General features: G+C 41.9%; 1 pseudogene; it reads left to right on the top strand.

The window, feature by feature from the left end:
* Positions 1-2,425: 2,425 nt before the first annotated feature.
* Positions 2,426-8,294, top strand: LOC123863001 (RNA transcription, translation and transport factor protein-like; annotated as a pseudogene).
* The last annotated feature ends 6,873 nt before the right edge of the window (positions 8,295-15,167 follow it).

Here is a 15,167-nt window from a genome sequence, read left to right as displayed (position 1 = left end):
GTGTGTGGGAGCTTGGCAACACCAGTGTTTCCTTGTGTAATTACTTGCATGCACTCAATACTTTTAGAAACCCTGTGAACAATGACTCAAATATCAGTGGCAATCTATTGTTTAAAGAACATTCGTCGAAGTCAAGCTGCCTTCAACAAGGATTTAGGAGCATTACCAGTAAACTGTAAATGTTGAAAGTACAGCTTCGACATGAATAGTTATCTAATTTTTAGCCAATTTGGGAAAGTAATACAATATTAAAAATTAAAGATGTAATATTCTTGTCTATAAATCCACTAGCTAAAAATGTAACGGCCTAACAATGCCACAACCATTCCATATGGCATCAAAAATTAAGACATTAACATAAATCCTGTCATTGGCAAGATATTTTACAGTTTAAAAGCTTCTTTCACCTTCATTATGAGAGAAGACAAAGTGGATACTTTTTTCCCAATTTTACAGTTAAAACAGAAAAGCGGAAACGTTGAATGACTCGCAGCCACAAAGTTAGGACTGAAATCCAAGCCTCCTGAAACCAAGTCTATAGTTGCCCACTTCCCCATCCCCATGGTATCTATAACGGGAAGACACCTATTCTGAAAATAAGCGCTTTCCTGGGGCATTATAAAGGCTAAAGATGAGAACCAGAGTTTTGAATTACAAATTAATCATGGGAGAAAAGCTGTACTGTTTCTTGACAATGTGTGTAGCCAAGACCCCAAGAATGAAATGAAATAACTTAGCATCTTTTGTCAAAAGTTACCTAAGGATTAGGCTGGGCTTGTCTTCAGAGTGGAATGCACTGGAAGAGAAGCAATTACCCAGACAACCCGGCCCTCAATCATTTTCATCTGAAATGTCCTGATAATTGAAGCAAAAGGTATGTTTGCAACTTGAATCGTGGGTATAATTGACCTGATTATCCCTATGGCTTTATATGTGAATGCAGTTACACATAAAACCACCAGGTATTGATACCCACTGCTCCAACCCATAAATTACCCCCCAAACAGCATCCTTCGGATCCTTGGCCTCTGCTCTGCAAATGACTGTGCTCGGGGCAGTGTCTTCTAGAATATAAATCTCAGTAACTGCCAGAAAATGTATAATAGATACGCTTGAATGAGTGTTACCATGACAAGCCCAAAAGCCCTCATCCAACCCAGGATTTGAGATAAAACTTAAGGCACTGTGCTTCCTTAGCACAGATGTTCTTATGATTCCCATTAATCATAATAATCATAATAATAATCATTAAATAGACACCATTCATCAAGTGTCTATCGTGTCAGGTATAAAGCAAAGAGGTTTGTAAATTTAAACAATAACAATGTTGAGCATTTTCCAAGTGCTTATTAATTACTAAGCACTTACTAGCATTGGCGATTTTATTACTGTTTCCATTTTACTAAGGTTTAGAAAGATTAAGTAACTGGGGTGCCTGGGTGGCTCAGTCGTCTCCGTTTCGGCTCAAGTCGTGATCTCAGGCTCTTCAGCGGGGAGTTGGTTCGAGATTCTTTCTCTCCTGCTCCCTCTGCCCCGCCCCCTGCTCATGCACGCGTGCACGCTCTCTCTCTTTCTCAAATAAATAAATCTTTAAAAAAAAAAAAGTAAGATTAAGTAACTGACTCAAGGTCACACAGCTAATACACTAATATTGCCCTGACCGACACTGTGGTTGGCAGTAACTCTACGTCAGTAATGCATTCATCTTTAACAGCTCTCCACTACTGAACACTTTCCATAGGCTGGATACTTTCTCTCTTCCAGTCTCATAATTATCCCATAGAGCAAATGCTGTTATTGTCCTCATGCTAGCAATGAGGAAACTGAGGCTCAGAAGGCAGATGCCCAAGTAACACAGCTAGCAAGTGACAGAGGAGATTTAAAGCTGAATCTTCCGGATTCTAAAACCTGTTTTCCTTTCATCACACCCTGAAGCTTCCTGATAAGTTAATTTAATACTATAAACTGATTTGAAGATAGATGGGATTTTCAAGCTGTGATTAAGCACAGTGTTCGCATAGATTCCCCTACCCAAAAAGCACAGCCTTGGGCTCAGGCTGACTCTCTGGTTTGTGGTTCCCTCTACCCTGGGAGCCCCATGAGGGCAGTAATCCTGTCCTTGCTTCCTAGTGCCTTACACAGTATCAGGCTTTTCAACAAATATTTATTTAACTTTTTAAAAATGCAAATGTTTGGGACACCTGGGTGGCTCAGTCAGCTGAGCGAGCGTCTGCCTTCAGCTCAGGTCATGATCTCAGGGTCCTGGGATTGAGCCCCATGTCAGGTGCCCTGCTCAGTGGGGAGTCTGCTCAAGATTCTCTCTCTCCCTCTGCCCCTCCTCCCACTTGTGCTTGTTCTCTCTCTCTCTAAAATAAATGGGCAAATCTTTCAAAAAAATGCAAATACTTATTCTTTACACCTTACGATGGAAGAAGACAGGAAGATGGTTGAAATCCCCCTTTGGCTGATAATTCCCATCCAGGGAACAGAAAGTGCATACACAAAAGGTAACTTGGATTCCTTTTCCCATTCTGCCTGTGCAACCCCACTTATATTGCTCTATGACAGGTAGCAATTTGAAGATTACATAACCGGAGTATATCTTGTCTCATTTCCATTGATTTATCCATATAATCAGATCACTTCAAGCTTTGATATTATTTTTCCAGGAAACTAATTTAGTTTTGGCTGTGTTTTTCTTTCTTTCTTCCTTTCTTTCTTTCCTTTTTTTTTTTGTTTGTTTGTTTGTTTGTTTGACACCCACCCAGCCACCCCTCTGAAGCTCATTCTTTTGCAAATCGAACAAGCATATATCCTGCAAGGAAGGAATTTCAACAAGAATAATGATAGTCTCAACCTCAAATGGAAAAGTATATTCTCTTATGCTATAATGTTGTAGAGACAGATATTAACTCACTTAGTTTTGCCTTTATCTGCAGATTTATTTATGCTCTGAAACGATTCATAATTGAACTGTTTCTAAAGCTATCTAGAACTGGTCTCTGATACAGTTATGATAATGTGACCATCTTTCCTATAGTTTTTTATTGTCTGTAATTTGACTACAATGGTGCTGAATATTGAAGTATAAATATATTTATTATAGTAACAACTACTGTGTGTTAATTGCTTGTTAAGGGCCAAGCACTAAGATGGTACTTTGCATACATTATCTCGTTGGATCTTCTTACCAACCCCTGAATGAGGGGGTATTATTATGATTATTAATCTCTTTGTACAGAAAAGAAACCTGGGGCAGGGGGCGCCGCCTGGGTGGCTCAGTCAGTTAAGCCTCTGCCTTCGGCTCAGGTCTGATCTCAGGGTCTTGGGATTGAGCCCCTCATCGGGCTCCCTGCTCGGCGGGAAGCCTGTTCTCCCTCTCCCGCTCCCCCTGCTTGTGTTCCCTCTCTCACTGTCTCTCTCTCTCAAATAAATAAATCTTAAAAAAAAAAAAGAAAAGAAAACTGAAGTGCAAAAAAGTCAAGTAATTTACCCAAGGTCCTGCGGCTACTCACTGGGAGAGCTGTAGTTCACAGCCTGGGTACGTCAGATCTCAAAACCTGTGCTTAGAACAGCTCTGATGTCCACCTCACCAAAACGAAAACAAACACAACAACAACAAAAATCAATAAGTACTACTTGAATGATCTTTGCTGCCTTTTGCTGTTTAGGCTTATAACAAAAATCAAATGAAGAACGAGCCTGAGAGCATTTTGCACTTAACTGAGGCTGAAAGCAATTGTAAAATCCGACAATAGCAAGATTTAGCAATAGCCTCCTAATGGATATCCTTTGTCTCCCTAGAATCTGTTCTCCCCAGGGCACTTAGAGCGGTTTTTTTATTTTTATTTTTATTTTTTTGATATTTTATTTTTTTATTTGACAGAGAGAGAGAGTGAAAGCACAAGTCAGGAGACAGAGAGAGGGGGAGAAGCAGGTTCCCCGCCGAGCAGGGAGCCCGACGTGGGACTCGGTCCCAGGACTCTGGGATCATGACCTGAGCTGAAGGCAGCTTCTTAACTGACTGAGTCACTCAGGTGCCCCTAGAGCGGTTCTTTTAAAATGTAAGTAAATCCTATCCCTCTTCCACAAAACCCCCAGTGGTTTCTTACATATGGGAGGTGGATTTAAATGTCCCCAATTCCTTAGTCTTCCCTTTATTCATGCCCTTTGCCATGTGGGGTTGCAGTTGCTTCCATTAAAAGCAGTGTCTACGTCTCTACCCTATATAACAAGGACATGGGACTTGCTTTTACCAAGGAGATGTGAGCAGAGTTCTTGAAATGTGCATGTGGAGTTGTGCGTGTCCTCAGTGTTAAAGGAGAACGAAATGTAGGAGAAACAGACCGGAACCCCACCCAAAGCCCAGAGCCAAACCAGGCTAGATCAGCTAACTACCAGCCAATCCACAGACACATGAGCAAGAAAAAAAATGCTTATTGTTGAATGCCACTGAGTTTTGAGGTGGTTTGTTATACAGCACTGTTGCAGCTAATGGTAAATAATGCCTTACCTTCCTCAGAATACATCCAAAATTCTAGCTATTTCCCCTCGGGCTTTATAAGGCCTCCCTCTGGGACCACTTCACTTGCCATTCCTTCTTGCTCACTCCTCTCAGCCACAGAAAACTCTTGCTGTTTTTTCAAAGCATCTTAATGTGCTTTACAAAGTATTTGATATTATTTGATGCCCTTAATCACTGGATGAGATTCTTAGGCAATAGGAAATTATGATCCCATTTTGCAGATGTAAACGCTGTAGATCAAACCTTGCAAAAGGAGATACAACTATTTAATGATAGTACTGGGGTCAGCCATCTGTCCACTAACATTGATGAAACCCCAGATCCTGTTTGTGTATGTTTTACTTTGGACAAATGACTTAACCCCTCTCTGTTCTCATTTTTTATCATCTATTCAGTTAGTTTCATCTGTAAGTTTTATCTATAAGGTTTATCAATAGGGTTTTCTCTATTTTCCTAGTAGGCTATTTTTAAAGTATGTAAACAACTGTATTCTAAATGGTGGGTTTAAAAAGTTAAGGAGGGGATGTACTGTATCTCCACATACAAACTGGTGCAAACATTTAACTGAATCTAAATTATGGGATGCAAAGAAGACCAGACAATTCAAGCCAAGGAGAGAGTGTATCAGGGAAACTGCTTGCTGGAAGGTAGAGTTTGAGATGCACAGACCCCTTTGCTCCACTCCCCTCTGGATACTCCCTGCCTCACACTCTCCCAGCCACCCTGGTACTTGGTTTTATGACATGCTAATTTTCAAACTTCTAGGCTTTTGCGGATCGTGTTTCCTTTGACAGAATGTCCTTGCCCTTGAGTCCTCTTGAAGGAATGTTAGCTTGTTGGCAGAGCCTCTCCCAAGCTTTCTGAGTTTGATTCCTCCTCTGGGTTACAACTGCCCTTTGGGCCAACAACCTCTGTGTAGCCCGGATCACCATGATACCAACATAACTAACAATGATTTAGTACTGACTGGCTACCAGGGACTCTTCCAAGCACTTTGTGTACTTAATACAGTCTAGGAGGCAGATTTTGTTCTTATTCCCATTTTACAGGTGACAAAAATGAGAACAGAGAGGTTAAGTCATCCCCTCAAAATAATACGTACAAAACCAGGACCTGAACCCAGACAGTTCGGCTCCAGAGTCTGTCCTCTTAACCATGATTTCATACTGCCTGTCATGATTCACCACGACTGATCATGGAGCTATCTATTCATCCTATCAGTTTTGGCATCTCTTAAAGCTGGGAGCCAATTCAGGTTCACCTACATAAGACCCTTCGGTGGGAATCACATATTGCTCTTAAAGACTTCATTACTCAACATGGCAAGCAGTGTGAGCTTCATGTTCACATTGGTTCCCCGAGCTCTCAAGTCCCATGAGGGTCATGCAGAGGGGCCCAGGCGAATGCTGTGCAGGCAGTGGGTTTGCATCTGATTTGAGAAACCCTGACCTTAGGAAGACTAAATCTTCTAAAATGAGCAGTTAGTCTACTTGAACACTGCCCCCAGAGGGAGACAATAACTTTATTATATGAGGTGCTAAATAAAACTTCCTAATATGGCTCATAGGCTTTGCAGGCTCTGTCCCCCACCCCTGTCACAGTCTAATCTCTCACTACACTTCCCCTTCAGCTCCTGCCACTTTGGCTTTCTCTCAGCCCCCACTTCTCCTCACCATGCCCCTTCTTGCCACAGGGCCTTTGCACATGCTGTTCCCTCTACCTGGAGTTCTCGCTTTCCCTTCATCTATTTAGTTTCTATTAATTTTGAAGGTTGCTTCTCATGTAGCTCTTCCTCAGGGAAAGACTTACTAAGTCAAATGTCTTCTTTAGGTGCTCTCATACCCCCCATGGACCTCTCTTTCATGGCTTTTATTACATTTACAATTTTATATTTGTGTGTATTCACTTGATTAATATAACTCCCTATGAACCAGTAAACACCATGAGGGCAAGGACCATGTTCTGCCACCAGAGTCCCAGTGCCTTGCCCTGTGCCCCAAGAGGTAGCTATAAAATAAATGGATCATGATGCCCCAAAGATTTTTAGACTGTCTGGCACATAATGGTATCCCAATGAGAGGTTGTTAAATTAATAACATATGGTGAGGGGCGCCTGGGTGGCTCAGTCGGTTAAGCATCTGCCTTCAGCTCAGGTCATGATCTCAGGGTCCTGGGATCGAGCCCTGCATTGGGCTCCCTGCTCAATGGGGAGCCTGTTTCTCCCTTTCCCTCTGCCCCTCCCCCTCACTCATGCTTTCTCTCACTCTCTCAAATAAATAAATAAAATTTAAAAAAATAACATATGGTGGGAGATAAGAAGGGAAGGAATGATAGTTTCATCTTAAAACCATTGTGTTACCAAGTAATAATACTGTTTGTCTACATACCTCCCACGATGCGGAGATCTATGGGACAGCACAAATGGATGGGTTACAGGATTTGCACTAATGATAACAGAGAAGCATGAAGTGAGACAGACACAGTGATTATGGCAACCCATGTATGTTCAGAGGTATTTTCCAGAAGAGGGCTGGCATTTTCAATGGCAAAATTTGGGAAAGCTAAAACATCTTGGAGGAAACACAAAACTTTATTTTTTATAAGGATTTCTGCAATGTATTTGCCAAGCACAAAGGAAAAGCACACAAAATACTTAGAGCTCCTTTTTTAATTCGAAGTCTTAAAATCAATTGAGTTGGCTTGGTAGGATCATCAAGAACTGTGAGGGGTCCGACAACGTACTGTACCTACAAGCTAACAAGGTAACCTGTTACAGCTTCATTGATATGCTGGCAGAACCACACGGCACCTGGGTCAGAGACTGTGGTGGTTAATTTTATGTGTCCATGACTGGGCCCAGACATTTGCCCAAATGTTATTCAGGATGTGTCTGTGAGGGTGTATCTGAAGAAGATTAACATTTAAATTAGGGCCCTTGAATTAAGACAGAATGCTATGGGCCCTTTCGGCGGTTCGCTGGTGCCTCCCCTGTCCTCTCCCGGCCAAAGCCCGGGGGATCAGAGCGAGACACGGGGACCACGTGCCGATGCAGGCTGATGGCCCTCAACTACCACAACCCGGCTGCCTTCAACTGCAAAGATGAAACAGAATTTAGAAACTTTATTGTTTGGCTTGAAGACCAGAAAATCAGACACTACAAGATTGAAGACCAAGGTAATTTAAGAAACATCCACAGCAGTGACTGGCCCAAGTTCTTTTAAAAGTATCTCAAAGATGTTAACTGTCCTTTCAAGATTCAAGATCTACAAGAAGCAATTGACTGGCTTCTTGGTTTAGCTGTTAGTTTTGAATATGGAGATAATGCTGAAAAATACAAGGACTTGGTACCTGGTAATACAAAAAATGCTGACAATGCTGCTAAAAATAGAGAGTCATTGGTCAACTTGGATGTAATCAATCCTGATTTTAAGGCTGGTGTAATGGCTTTGGCCGACCTTCTTCAGATTCAGCATCATGATGATTACCTGGCAATGCTTATGGCAATTCGCATTTTGGTCCAGGAGCGCCTGACCCAGGATGCAGATGCTAAAGCAGATCAAACGGAACAGGGCTTACCTGTTGCTTTAGACAAACATATTCTTGGTTTTGACACAGGAGATGCGGTTCTTAACGAAGCTGCTCAAATTCTGCGATTGCTGCCTATGGAAGAGCTCAGAGAGCTACAGACAAAAATTCATGAAGCCGTAGTAGCTGTTCAGGCAATTATTGCCAATCCACAGACCACAGGCTGGGGAAATTTGGAAGATGAACGTTTTAGGATTTCATCTGCTCACCTACTTACAATTGGGAAACATGTACGCTCTGGCATGTGTTTGGAAATCAAATGTCACATTTTCGAGGGAAGAATCCTAGAAAATTGACTATGTTCTCGAGATTGACCATCATTGCTTTTTCTTTAATAAAGTTCAGGAAAGTGGGAAAAAAAAAAAAAAAAGACAGAATGCTATGGACTGAATTGTGTTCCCCCAATTTCATATGTTGAAACTAACCTCCAGTGTGACAATATCTGGAAATGGGATCTTTAGGAGATAATTAAGGTTAAATGAGGTTACAAGGGTGGGGCCCTTACTTTTCTTTTCTTTTTAACATGTTTAGAAATGTGTATCAGGGGGGCGCCTGGGTGGCTCAGTCAGTTAAGCATCTGCCTTCGGCTTGGGTCATGATCCCAGAGTCCTGGGATTGAGTCCCACATCAAGCTCCCTGCCCAGTGGGAAGTCTGCTTCTCCCTCTCCCTCTACCCCTCCCCCCTGCTCGCGCTCTCTCTCTCACTCTCTCTCTCTCTCATAAATAAATAAATAAAATCTTAAAAAGAAATGTGTAGCAGGTGCTCAGTATTCTGCCCCCATTCCATCCATACTCACCTCAACTATGTGCAGAAGACCACTGTGAGCATTTACAGCTCAGCCCAGGTGGCAGCTTGGCCTGCACACAGAGCAAGCCAGAGTGCCAGAGAGTTCATTCCCCTGAAGGCATCCCTTAACCAATGACCAGCAGGGACCTACCTGGGGGTTAAACACCTCGGCTTCCTCTACTTCAGTGCCGGTAACTCAGGAGAGGTGCTTCTACCTGGGATCCCTGTGTTCCCCAGCAGGACTGAGCTCCAGTTGTCGTAGGTGCTAACAAGCTCGGTAACACACTCTAGCATCTGCCTTCCACTCCTCTCATTTCCTTATCCCCCTACTGGTGTTTCCCGGGATCACCATCCCAAATAAATGACGCGCTTGAACCCTTCTCTTTAGGTTCCAGTTCCAGGAGAATCCAAACTAAGATGACATGATAGAATCATTTTGGGTTTTTTGCAAGGTACACAAAACATAAAGAATATTTCAGTGGCCACTCATGGTAAGAGAAAAGCATCAGGGAAATCAGGCAGCCATCTCTGGTTTGCACTGACCTTTGGAAAAGTCTTCTGGTTGGCCTTGGATCCCTGCCACTTCTCTGGCTTCATCTCTCCCTTCTCCCCTCTTTGCATTTTCTGTTCCGATTACCCTGACCTCCTTTCCACTTCTCTATGCCACCTCTGGACAATTACATATGTAAACGAGTTTCTAAAATTTGTTTTGCTTTCCAAAATTCTATTCATCCTTCAGTTGCCTTTAAAATACCACTCACTGGGGCGCCTGGGTGGCTCAGTCGTTAAGCGTCTGCCTTCAGCTCAGGTCATGATCCCAGGGTCCTGGGATCGAGCCCCGCATCGGGCTCCCCGCTCGGCGGGAAGCCTGCTTCTCCCTCTCCCACTCCCCCTGCTTGTGTTCCCTCTCTCGCTGTGTCTCTCTGTCAAATAAATAAAATAAATAAAATAAATAAAATAAAATAAAATAAATAAAATAAAATACCACTCACTTCAGGGGTGCCTGGCTGACTCAGTCAGTAGAGCATGCAACTCTTGATCTTGGGGTTGTGGGTTCAAGCCCCATGTTGGTTGTAGAGATTACTTAAAAATAAAATCTTTGGGCCGCCTGGGTGGCTCAGTCAGTTGAGCTTCTGACTCTTGGTTTCGGCTCAGGTCATGATCAAGGAGTCATAAGATTGAGCCCTGCATTGGGCTCTGTGCTCAGCACAGAGTCTGCTTCTCTCTCTCTCCCTCTCCCTCTAACACTCCCCCACTTGCTCACTCTCAAAATAAATAAATAAAATCTTTAAAAAATATAAAATAAAACATCACTCCCTTCAAAAGCCTGCCCTGCCCTGCCCATGTTGGATTAGATACTCCTTCTCAATGTTTGCATGCCATCCTATCATGACATGTGACGTGTTATATTATTGCCGTTCACTTGTGTGACTCCCCAGGGAACCATAAACTCTGACTTGCAAGAAATGTGTTTATCCTGAACACTAAATAAGCACCTAATACATACTTGTTAAATAAATAATAAGTAATATTAATGACTATAGAATATTCTTTCACATGAATTTTTTTAAAAAAATATTTAAGTAATCTCTACACCCAACATGAGGCTCGAACTCATGACCAGGAGATCAAGAGTCGAACGCTCTTACAACTGGGCCAGCCAGGTGCCCCTCCCACAAATTTTTCTATTTAATCCTCACAACTCTAGGGCGAGGGATACTACTGTTATCATCTGAATGCTGCACAAAACCAAACTAAGACACAGAAAGCCCAAATGGCCTTAAATTTTACAGCTAATAAATGGCAGCAGGATTTGAACCCCAAACTTGCTGGATATCTTTAAATAATGAAGATAAGCTCATGATTCAGAGTAAAGTTTTTTGGGCTAAAAACTGGAAAAAACAAAAGTCCTCAGAATTTCAAATTTTGAGAAAGCCCTCACCAAACTGATAGCAATAGTTCTGGGAAGAAATGAGAGGGACACATCAGGAATGGACTTTGAATCAAGCAGACTTTGACTTAGATACCCATTCTGCATCTAACTGACCACATGACTACTTGGGCAAGCAACTCATCTTCTCGGAAGCTAGACGTCAACTATGGCTTAATAAAAAGTCCCTCTGGGGCAACCAGGTGGGGAGCAGATCACTGTATTTAAGAGATAAGTGATCGGGATTAGTGATCATTATTTTAATGAAGATTTGCCACTTGCTCTCATAAGAAATGTAAGATTTCTTTTCACATGAAGTCATTGTAAGTTTCACTGGACACAATGCATAAAATTCTGGGTAAAAATAGCTCCCTAAATGACAGTGTTCTATACCACATGTATCTAACTGCAGTGCCAGGAAATGACCCAATGCTCGAAGTCACAACGCACTCAGAGACAAAAGTCATTACATGCTCCGTTGAGCTGGGCTACTTTGACTCTATTTTCCTATCTTTCCCTCTCTTTCATTTGTTCTCCCTTCCCCCTTAATTTCAGCTGGGCCTTTCCCTGATGGTAAAAGCTTGGCTAAGGTGGCACAAGGCTAGACTCCCAAAACCTCTTTGGAAAATCAAAGATTAAGATAGTGCCCCAACTTCGGGTCCTGTTGCTTCTCCATTCCCCAGTTAAAACTGTTCTGATTTAGTGGGTCAAGCAAAATATGGAGTGCTTCGGAGGAAGGCCAGATATTATTAGGTAATCATTCTTTGCAATGTACGACAAAACATAACAAAATACTGCAGTGGCCATTCACAGTTAGAGAATGTATGTAAGCTCTGACCCAGTGATGAATAGGGCCCCGTGCCTGCTTCTTCTCCCTCAGGCCAGGCACTCCCCATCTAATAGGAGGCGTGATGTATCCAGGAAGAGCAACAAAGCAGTCCGTGCCCTGCCATATCCCTCCAGCTCTTATGGTTCCCTGCACACAGGCTCAGCTTCCATCTGCCAGGATCTGCACTTTTTTGCCTGATGGCCTGAGGTGCTGGAGAATTAATGATCCTCTTGCAGCTGCTGCTTCTTTTTGACTCTCAGTTATTTCGTGAACCTGTCTCTAAAGATGGTTGCAAACCTCTTTCTGGTCATAGATATTTTCATCATCCTCTTCCCTATGCCAACAAATTCCCTTCTGCTTCCAAATGTGTGCTTTAAGTCACCATGTAGCACTTCCATGTAAGAAGTGCTCTGATGGGCGCCTGGGTGGCTCAGTTGGCTAAGCATCCGACTCTTGATTTGGGCTCAGGTTGTGATCTCAGGATCGTGGGATCGAGCCCAATGTGGAGTCCTATGTCCGACTCCCTGCTCAGAGCCGAATCTGCTTCCCCTCTGCCCCTCCCCCACATTCTCTCTCTCTCAAATAAATAAATACATCTTCAAAAAAATAAAAAAGTGGTCTGGTAATTTCTGAACCATGAAATTTATAAATGGAAAATTTTATTTATTCAAAATTTGTTCTCCATAGCTGAAATTTGCATCCTGTTAGGCATTAGGGGCGTGTGTTGGGGTGGGGGGTTGTGGTTATTTAGCAAAGTATGACGCTAGATAGAATAACAGCCCCACCCCAAGGATGTCCACTTCCTAATCTCCAGAGACTGTGAATATGTTACCTTACATAGTACACAGGACTTTCTTTGCAAATGTGATTAAGAGTCTTGAGATGGGAGATTATCCTGGGTTATCTGGATGAGTCCAAGGTAATCACAAGGATCCTTAAACATGGAAGAGGGAAGAAGAGAGTCAGAAGGAGATGTGAAGGATAGTCAGAGAGAGGCACCTTTGCTGGCTTTTTAGATGGAGGAAGGGAATCATGAGCCAAGGAATGTAGGTGGCCTCTAGACGCTGGGAAAGACAAAGAAATGGATTTACCCTACAGACTCAGAAGAAAAGGCAGCCATGCCAACTCTCTGATTTTAGCCCAGTGAGACATGTCAGATTCCCAACTGCAGAACTGTAAGGTGAAATACTTCTGGTGAGTTAGGGCACTCCCAAGTTTGTGGTAATTTGTTACAGGTAATTATAGAAGAACATATTAATTAGCATGCTTGACATGATTGAGCTACCCATAGAGGGGGTGACGATGTGCTAAAACTGAAATCAAGTGGCATCACTGCTTTTCTCAAAGTCTTCTAGCAGTATTCATCTCACACAGAGGGAAAGCCACATTCGTACACTGGCCTTCAGGCCCCACATGACAGGTAAGTCCCCTGGGGTCTACCTGGCTCATATACTACCACTCTCGTGCTAACCCCCTCTGCTCCAGCCATACAAGCCCTTTTGTTCCTTAAACATAGCAAGCAGGTCCTGCCACAGGGCCTTTGCCCTTACGATACTCTGTCCAAACTGCACTTTCCCTAGATATCCGCATGTCCCATTTGCTCACTTTCTTGGGACTCTGATATAATGTCCCTGAATGAGAGAGGTCTTCCCAGGCCACCCTTACATAAAAATAGCAACATCTGCCACTCTTGCATGCACTTCCAAGCTCAGGAAGCTTCATATATTATTTATTTATTTTCTGCCTCCTCCCTCCTACCTCAAATACAAGCCTCATGAAATTGGGAACTTTCATCTGTTTGTTCCCCGCTGTATCCCCAGTAGCAAGAACAGTGTCTGACCACAGTGGGCATGTGTTAAATATTTGTTGAATGAATAACTGAATAAATGAATGAATAAGATGATTCTCTTTTTGCTAATTGAAGGAGATTGGTTAGGTCCTACTGACCTATTCATCAAGACTATTATTTTGTGGCATCGTATGCATTTGAAAACTTGCAACTAAATAGATGTCATTTCATTGGTTCAGATTTTCTATTCAGTTCTACAGTTTGAGCAAAGTCACCAATGGCTTCTGCGCTTGATGATGCCTCACTGTTATCACATTAAAGAATGAATTGATTCTAAACTTTCTTTAATGTATATTTGTATGCTGAGACTTAGGAATACTTAGCTTTTCGTTAAAGGTATTTTCTGAAACACAGCTCAATACCCTGAACATAATCTCTAGAAAAGAAGAGAATAATTTTCAGAACATAATCAACCAAGTTGTTAAATAAGTAGAGTTGGCATTTTATTATGCATTTCCAATCAGAATAGTTCCATAGTAAACTCCACTTTCTGCAATTAAATCAATAAATCAAAATAGAAAGGACTAAATTGATGGTAGTCCCATGGTAGGTCATAGGGAGTAATTATGAAAAAATACTTAAAGCCATGTTAAAATGCTGGTACATGACTTCATCAAATGATGGAAATTGAGGGGCACCTGGGTGGCTCAGTTGTTAAGCGGCTGCCTTCGGCTCAGGTCATGATCCCAGGGTCCTGGGATTGAGCCCCGTATCGGGCTCCCTGCTTGGTGAGCCTGCTTCTCTCTCTCCCTCTGCTGCTCCCCCTGCTTGTGCTCTCTCTCTCTCTCTCTGTCAAATAAATAAAATCTTTTAAAAAAAAAATGATGGAAAGTGAGAGGCTACATCTTTTTACCCAAGGATAAGAGGATATTTGAAAAACTGGTTGAACTTTAATGGAGATTGTAAAATAATGGCCAAGTGCTGGGTAGAAGACATCTGGGAGTAGTGGGGACTGCAGTGGAAATGAAAGTTTGTTCCCACCTAAATGGGGGAAGCCCCCACTCAGCCCATATGGGAATGTGGACTGAGTTGTCAGATGTTCTTGTTTTTTGTGAGGATCCTAAAATGAATATTTTTATGTGAAACCTGATATTCAAAACAACTTGTAGGCCAAGAGCAACCGAGAGTCTCTAGTTCATGATTCTAGGTTTAAGACAAAAATCTTCACCCAAACACAAAAAAGTCAAAAATAGAACAAATTAAACTGAAAAAAAAATCTTTCTTAGACTTTTTTCTTTTTTAAGTAATCTCTACATTCAATGTGAGGCTCAAATTTACAACCCTGAGATCAAGAGTTGCATGCTCTACCAACTGAGCCAACTAGGTGCCCCTCTAGTAACCACATTTTTAAAAAGATTTTTAAAAGAAGTTAAAATTAATTTTAATATTATATTTTATTTAACTCAATGCATTCAAAGTATCATCATTTTAACATATAACCAACATTTTAAAATGTTAAGATATTTTATATTATCTTTCATCTGTGAAATCTTCAAAATCTAGTGTTTTATATTTACAGCATATCTCAATTCAGACTAGCCATATTCAAGTGGGTAATAACCATAAGTGGATGGTGGCCGCCATGTTGGACAGCGCAGCTATAGAAGTTTGTTGCTCTTTTTGCAAATATTATTATTTATTTTTATTGGAAATATCAAATTT

Source organism: Mirounga angustirostris, unplaced genomic scaffold (genome assembly GCF_029215605.1).
Source record: "Mirounga angustirostris isolate CCGP_5_RB_7025 unplaced genomic scaffold, mMirAng1.0.hap1 SCAF_1, whole genome shotgun sequence".
In the NCBI taxonomy this organism is placed as follows: Eukaryota; Metazoa; Chordata; class Mammalia; order Carnivora; family Phocidae; genus Mirounga; species Mirounga angustirostris.
This window is presented reverse-complemented; position numbering and strand designations above follow the sequence as displayed.